The 7,984-nt window shown below is 36.1% G+C and overlaps 1 pseudogene; it reads left to right on the top strand.

Annotated features, from left to right (window-relative positions):
* The first annotated feature begins 2,613 nt into the window (after window positions 1–2,613).
* On the top strand, window positions 2,614–3,733 carry LOC131613951 (F-box/kelch-repeat protein At3g23880-like; annotated as a pseudogene).
* The last annotated feature ends 4,251 nt before the right edge of the window (window positions 3,734–7,984 follow it).

Raw genomic sequence — 7,984 nt, 5'->3', positions numbered from 1 at the left:
ATAATACGTATCAGAGCATAAACAATAATGTTTCAGAGCATATTTAGAACAAAAACATGCATCAGAACATATAAGGAATAGGAATGTGTTAGAGCATATTCTATCATCAGAATATCATAACATTCTTCCTTCTTGCTTCTGATCTTGAAGCTTCATAGCACTCAACTTGCTTCAATTTCCATGAGCTTGATTCCATACAGAATTGCTTTTCCCCATGTCTTTGCTTCTCATGTTGAGCTTTTAAGAATATCTTCACTTCCTGCAAAACACTCAAAGACATTGAACTTGCAAATTCTTGTTAGAAATGTGGAGACTTTTCTCAGCAACTGATAATATAAATCAGATCATTTATCATATTTTCTCCCCCTTTTTATCATAACATCAAAAACACAAAAGATTCAGATGAAAAACAAAACAATCATGAGAGAAAAGAAAGGATAACTTTCATTGATTGCAAAAAAAATTATCAGAAAGTACAAGGAAGATGCATAGAAGACGGATGCAAGAAACAAATAGAAACTACTAAGACACAAAAGGACTAAGACGACCCTACCTTAGACATAATTTTAGCCAGCATGTCATGAATCCCAGCATTGCTCTCAGTCTGCCTCTCCATGAAAGAGCGGAACTCAGCATTGGTGTCTTCTTGCTTGTCCATACGAGAAGCTAGCTCAGCTTGGTTCTTCTGAATAACCTCTAGAGTCTTCACTAGAAGAGAGGATTCACCAGAAGAAGCTTCACAACTTCTGTTCAGAGGGACAACAATCTCAACTGCAGCTTCCATTGTGAGATCATCATCTTGATTTTCCCCAACAGGAATAGACTCAGCAGAATGATCTTCAGCATCAGCTTCTCCCATATCAGCATCTTCTTCATACTCAGGAGCAGGAAGATCAGAATCTCCATTCTCAAGAGCTTGAAGAATGGCAGCAAGATTCCTTGGGGCAGAAGGACCTTCAACTTCTGGAGGATCAACAACTTCTGGAATGACCAAATTGGGGTCTTCCTCAGAAGGATTTTCCCTCAGAAAGTCAAACAAGGACTTGAAGTCTCCAGTCAGAACTGGATACTTAGGTCTCCAGACCACAATATCCCGATAAGAATTGGCTTCCATTTCCGCAGAAATTCGCGCTTCTACAAGTTCATCAATGAAGTTCTTCTCTTCAAAGCAATATCTCCCTCCAAGACGACTGAACCAGAAGTCTTCATAGTTCCTCAGAATTCCACAAGGTCGTGGAGCAAGTTCTACACAAATTCCCTGACGTTCTTCAAAATAAGCATCTGCTTTTCTTCGGAATTTAATCCAGCATGTTCAACTATTCTGAGAGTATCAAAGACTCTTCTTATATTCCTCCTTACCATTTCATAGATTACACCAATAGGGTATGCTCGGCGGGAGTTTATTTTGGTTATGGGAGAATCTGGGTTTGGGACAGAATATGGTTGAGGCTCTCTATCCAAACGGAAGGATGATTCTGCTTCATTCTCAGAATTTAACACTACCAGCTCAGCTTCAGGACGAGGCTTGGGTGTGTAATTGCAGTCACGGAGCAATTGCTCATGTGATGCAGAATCTGGAATATCTGATACAGAAGGATTATTTTGAGAGGTGGAAGGAATGGGTTCACAGTTTGCATGAGGTGGGGGTTGAGAAGTGGATATATTTGTGTGAGGTGGAAAGAGATTTTGAAGGGGTTGTATATCAAGGACAGGGTTTTCAAGGGCCTGGTCAGAAGCAAGGTTGGTTGTGGGTGGAGATGAAGGAATGGGAACATTTGTGATGGGTGAATGAGGAGGAGTAAGAGTTTTGGTTACAGGAGAAGAAGGAGGTGTGAGAACATGGATATTTATGGGTGATTCTGATGGGGCTTTTTCTGGTTGATTTACTGGTTCAGGGGTTTGAGCAACATTTATTGGTGCAACTTCTGAACGTAAAGCAGGAACAGAATCAGGTTCAGAGAGATGTATACCTTTGGACACCTTCTGAATAGCTTCAAACACAGCCTCTAGTTTCCTCTGCTTCTTACTCTTCTGCTCTTCCACAATCTTTGCCTTCCCAAGAGAAATTTTCTTCTTCTGGTAGATTCCAGTATGTCCTTCTCATTATCAACAGCCTTCTGACCTTCAACTACTTGAGTTGTTGGTCCTTGAATAATTCCTTCAAGCTGATTCACAGCTTCTGCTTGATGATTCACAGCTTCTTGAGCTTCTTCTTCTTCTTCCGAATCATCAATGATTAATATTCTTTTTCTTGACTTTTTCTTTTCAACAGCCTTTTCACTTTCTGAGGTAATTAGTTTAAAAATAATTGTTATTTAGAAAATTTCTAAAAATTATTGTGAGGTTAATTGGATAAATTTTTAGAAAAAAATGATTATTTAGGTAATTAGTTTAAAATTTATTGTTATTTAAATTTATTTTCTATTATTCAATGTATTAAATTTTTTTTATTTATAAATAGGATAAGATAGATATGTAGGACGAGTCAATCTGACTCAAAATTAGGATAGTATTCACTATTTATATGAAAACACACTTTACTTTAAAAAAAAAGGTGGTCACAGGCAAGCACAACTATTCAGTCTCCATCTCCGTCACTCCCGTCACGCGAAAATGGATCTCCCTCCCTCTCAAACCCGACGTCCGCCCAACTCGCCATCGTCACCACCAATCCTCCCCGACGAAATCATGGCGGAAGTCCTCTCCTTCCTTCCCGTCAAATCTCTTATTCAAATGAAATGCGTGAGTAAATTCTTCAACTCCCTCATTTCCGATCCCACCTTTATCAAAATGCATCTCCGTCGATCCGCTCGAAACCCTCAACTCACATTCTTCTCAGGAAATTCTGTAGCAGATTTTCGTTTCGTCACTCTCCCTATCAACAATTTTCTCGAGAATCCTCTTATCACCATTTCGGAGAAGCCTTTCCATCCGTTGTTGGATACTGTCCATTACTGGTTGGTTGGTTCTTGTAACGAATTGCTCTGTTTTGCTCATTATGATAGTTTCACTGGTAGCTATAGAGATTGTTGGCTCAATTTCTATAATCCAGCTACAAATACTTTATCTAACAAATTAGGTCATTTTAAGGATTATTGCAAGCATCGTTATTTCTTCTCTAGATATGTATTTGGTTATGATAGTTTAACTAATAATTATAAAGTAGCCGCTTTACCAGTGATTTGTGGTGACGAAGAAATTGGTGACACTGAAACTGAAACTCAATGGCGTTTATTTGAATGGTAGTCTTAATTGGTTGGCGCTGCTGAATTGTTACTCTACGAATAGGTTTTATCATAGTAATGATATTACTCTTGATCAATTTGTTATCATTTCACTTGATCTGGATGCTGAGGGACACGTGGAGTTAATGCCTCCGCGGGGTTTGGAGGAAGTGCCGCTTATTTCGCCGACTATTTCTGTGTTGATGGACTCTCTTTGTTTTTATCATGATTTCAAACAAACTTGTTTGGTTATATGGCAAATGAAGGTGTTTGGGGTTGGAGAGTCTTGGACTCAACTCTATAGAATTAATTATCGAAATCTTCAACACATTGGATGCTGGTTGCCGTTGCACATTTCTCAAGATAAGAATACTTTGGTATTGGCAAAGAAGCGAGACCTGTTAGCTATTATCTATGATTGGACGAATAATAGAGTAGAGATAGTTACCAATAAACCGCGGTGGGCCTTTTGTAAGGATTATGTTGAAAGTTTGGTTTTAGTTCGTTGAAAGTAAGTTTAAGTTTGAAGATATACTTTACTTGATTGAATTTATATCAGTATGTGTATGTTGTAACATTTACTGTTTGATAGTTTTCTTATGATGAATTTAATTCGATTGTTGAATGGTTACTGATCGAATGAATTTGTTTTTGTTTTTATGTTTATTATAGGCTAGAAGATGCATTTTCTTTAGAGTTGAGTAGCTAGGAGATGCATCTCCCATGAAGATATTCATCCTCTATTGGATATTCTTTATTGGGTTGGTCATGAAAACATTTTCAACAAAGCTTAAGCATGAAATAATCCTCATTTTTGAAAGTAATATATTATTTAAATTTGAAAAGAACTTGAATGTAACGTGAAAGGTTGAAGTGGGACACAAATTTACGAGATATACATCAGCAAACTTGAATAGATTCGTTATATATATATATATATATATATATATATATATATATATATATATATATATATATATTACCATTAATATTTGGAAGTTTGAACAGTCTGATCATTCTATGAGTTGTGTTTGTATATATGTTGTGAGGTTTATAAGTTGTGGACCAGAACAGAAACATCGGTTTTGGAGATGGTTAGATCTTTTGAACATGCTTTTTGGAAAGGTATATTATTTTAGCATCTTGAAACAAATCATGTATAGTTTTGAGATTTATAAATTGTATGTATAATAATTTCAATCATTATTTATGTTTTCAGAAAATTCCACTTGTGTAGACTGATCGTAGACGCGGTGATGTTGAAATTGTCTATGCATCTGCAGAAAATGTTGAAAGAGGACTTAAGCAGAAGTAAGTTGATTTTATTTTAAATGGTTAGTGATTTTTCTGTTACACTATGTGGCATATACGGTTTGTTTACATCATATATTTTGTTGCATAATACAAGTGCCATAGTTGCGGTACATCACATAGATTACCATTATTTTTTAATGATTATGATTGTTGATTTTAACAAAACAATATTTATTGATTGCTATACAAAACAAGAACATAATGAAAAATGGTTTTGACATATTTTATTCATTTACCTTATTCTCGAACACTTCCAATGTTTTCAACTCATTTTGATTCATAATTGATGATTCATAAAAAAAAAATCTTTTCGAACAGTTTAGAAACAAAATTGAAAAACCTGGCTTTAATGATTTGAACGAGGCCCTGTATTTTCCACAATGTTTGACAAATATTTTTCTTGTAGCTGTCTATTGTACTCCAAACATTTTTTCCACAATGTTAATTGTGAAGAACCGTAGTTCTGTAGCTGTCTCTTGTACTCCAAACAACTGTCTTTTGATGATAGTATTGGAATAGGTTGTTTGTTAATTGTCACTCTAAGCTTTTAAGCACGAGTGTGTGTTTCTTGATTGAAGCTTTTAAGCAGATCAAGGTGTGTTTTTGAAGTGTGTCTTCTCTCTGAATTTGTGTAATGTTTATTTGTAATCACTGCTGTGATAGAGGGGGAGTGAGTGGAGATACTCAAGTCTAGGAATAGATTGGAATTTCATTGGGTAGGTTTTAAGTGAGGAGTTGTAAACGGGGGAGTTTAACTTCGAATTAATTCTGCTTATATTGGATTCCCTCCCTGGCTTGGAAGCCCCCAGAGTTGGTTGTTTGAACCAAACTGGGTAAACAATTCTGTGTGTTCTTTATTGTTTTTATGTGTTTCTGTTTTAACGTTTTGTGCTGTGTAATTGTGGATGTCATAACATCCAGTACGACATCGAGCGTGAGTTACTAGAATTTTCAAGAAAAATGGTCATAAAGTTAAGAAAAAATCCAAGTAAAACACTTGAAAATTTCTCTAAGTCTTTTGAAAGTTATCTTCTTAATTCCATATCTCTCAAAATAATTATTTTTTGCAAAAAGTTCCAATGTGATAAGTTGTTTTTTTGCCAAGATCTACAACTTTCATGTTGGGAGATTTTTGAGTGTCTGAGCAAAATTTTGAGTTCCCAAAATTAGGTCAAAATTCACTTAAAACCTTAATTTTGACTTTTTGTTGATTTTTTGATTCTTCATGAATTCTTTGAATTTTCTTTGATCAAATGTATTCAATATCCATATGATGATTATTTGGATCCTTAAAAGTCCATGGTTGACTATTTTTCTCAAAAGTCAAAGGTTGACTTGCACAGTAGACTTTTTCCAAATGAACTAAAGTTTTGTGATTTCCAAATGAATCAAGTTATCCTCTTCAAATGAATGGTATGAATGGACTATAATGTTGATTTGGATGCCATTGAATCATATTTTGATTCTTGGAACCATATCCTGATTAAAAGTCAACCCCCGAATGAAATTAGGTCAAAAACCCTAATTGGAGCTTCTGCTGAACTTGAAAGTGATTGATCTTGTGTTAACCCATATTAGGACCTTGATATTGATTAGAGAATCCCTTGAATCATAGAAGAATGTTGGGTTTCTTTGTGGGCCTCAAAACCCTAATTTGCCCAGTCTCTTCTTGATCAATCTCATGTCTTGGGACACCAGCAACAAACAACATTTTTTTTTTGTATTTTTGTTAGCAAATGATAAATGCTTGATGATTATAATGAAAATGATGATCCTAATATTTAAGATATGGTGGGATCTCAGTGGTCAAAAATTGGGGTGCAACAGCTGCCCCTATTTAAGTTCCTGATACCCGATGAGGGGAAGATGGAATCTTCGTCACAACATGGTAGGAGGGACTTAAATACAAAAGATAGCACAATTTTGGACCCTGGGAGCCCACATGCATGATACGAAAGCAACATATTTTTTTATATTTTTACATGGAATAAACAAACAGACAACATCCTTCCTTTAAAATGGGAGGAAGGAACTAGATCTACTGGGGACATATGATAGACAGTCCCTGACACTTGGGAAATGGACAATGTCACAAACTTTGGTAAATTCAGGATTCTCACAGAATGAACCAGGTGTAAATATTAGTCCTTTTGACACAAAAGAAGGGTTATGGATTCACACATAAAACATCACCAGGCTATGGATTCTCACATAACGAGGTAACAAAAGAAGGGGTTCTGGATTCTCTCAGAACAAAAGGGGTTAATTATAGATTCTCTCGCAATGACAAAAATATGTTATGGATTTACACATAAAAATAATAACACCAAGCTATGGGTTCACACATAACAAGTTTAACTCTTTTCCATAGGTTGCATTCTTATGCCGGGGAAGGAAATCAATGGGTTTTCTCAATGAACTGTCTCATACGCTAGGGAGACTCACCATTCATAAAAGAGGGAAATAACTTCAACATGAAGTGTCTCGATGCTGGAGAGACCAACCATTCATAATATCTTTATCATGAATTGTCTCGACGCTGGAGAGACCAACCATTCAATATCTTTCTTGCTCCGTAGAGACTATCATCTTCTTTCAAGAAGGAAATTTGGGACACACAAGCTGCTCAAATAAAGAGACCATTACTTGTTGTCAAGTAAATTGTAGTGGTACCTGTGGGGGATATAACTCCAACTTTTCTGGGGAACCACAACCCGGTTCATTTTTTTGTTGAAAATATCAGGTCTTCAATTGTGAAAAATAAATGCACCCTGAGAATCCAGGATTCGCTAATCCAAACAATCATATCTGTTGGAGACAAGGTTCAAACCAAGGCGGAGTTGGAATGAAACATCAAACAAGACACTTCTCATTGAGGAACAAGCTCAGAAATGGGGGTCCATCCTATCTACAGATAGGTGGATAAGCTAAAACAAGATCTTCTCGTGAGGAACAAACTCATCGGGGAAACACAAGGATATTGGTCTTTCTTCCTAAAGCTGACGCTTAAATGGAAGGAGTAAAGATATTGCTTGGGGAATAATAAGCTTATTATATCAACAAGATGCAAACGATGTGCATGAATATATGATGCATGAACGTATGAGTGCATAAGTGAGTGTTATGTGCATACTGACAGAATAAACATATAATAAGATGACCACACCGGGGAATGACAACACCAGTGTATATACTCGCTTGATTGTCAATAATATCTTCTGTTAGGGATGCAGATCCTGTAGGGGAAGAGAATACTCATCAAATCAATATTCATTATCAAAGGATTCATTCCGAGAAGAAAACCCGTTGAAAAGGGGAACACATTTCGAGAAGAAAACCCATCCTTGGCTGGAGACAACTTGTGTCAAGACCTAGCTGCTCTGTAGGGATGAAATTTGTTGGTGTTTTCATTTCTTGTTTTGAGAACTAACTCTTCTGGGGACTCA

The sequence above is a fragment of the Vicia villosa genome, linkage group LG6 (assembly GCF_029867415.1).
Source record: "Vicia villosa cultivar HV-30 ecotype Madison, WI linkage group LG6, Vvil1.0, whole genome shotgun sequence".
Taxonomy (NCBI): Eukaryota; Viridiplantae; Streptophyta; class Magnoliopsida; order Fabales; family Fabaceae; genus Vicia; species Vicia villosa.
This window is presented reverse-complemented; position numbering and strand designations above follow the sequence as displayed.